Genomic DNA, 399 nt, shown 5'->3' with positions numbered 1-399 from the left:
TATTCATACATTTATTTTTAATAATATGATATTAGTCAGTTTAGCTAATATCAACAAGACCTTATCTGTTTAGCAGCAGCACCATCTAGTGCTGCAAATAATCCATTTAAAAACACTTTTGTTGTTACAATGGGCAGACTTGATACTGTTTTCAAACCTTTGAAATATTTAAATTTTTTACTTGGTATGATTATTGAACCGACTAAAATAACAAGTAGCCACCGAGAGGGCTAGTAGGGAGGTAAATATATTCTGAAGTGTCTCTATATTTTTGTCCTCCCCAGCTATATTAGAGGGTCAGAATATTAGGAACACCTGAATATAATGTAGTCCAGTACAACAGCACCTTTAACTATGACTTCAATAATAAACATTTAATGGAATTTATACATTTATGGA

Source organism: Monopterus albus, unplaced genomic scaffold (assembly GCF_001952655.1).
Source record: "Monopterus albus unplaced genomic scaffold, M_albus_1.0 scaffold7.1, whole genome shotgun sequence".
In the NCBI taxonomy this organism is placed as follows: Eukaryota; Metazoa; Chordata; class Actinopteri; order Synbranchiformes; family Synbranchidae; genus Monopterus; species Monopterus albus.
The sequence above is the reverse complement of the archived record's forward strand: the minus strand, read 5'-3'. Positions refer to the sequence as shown.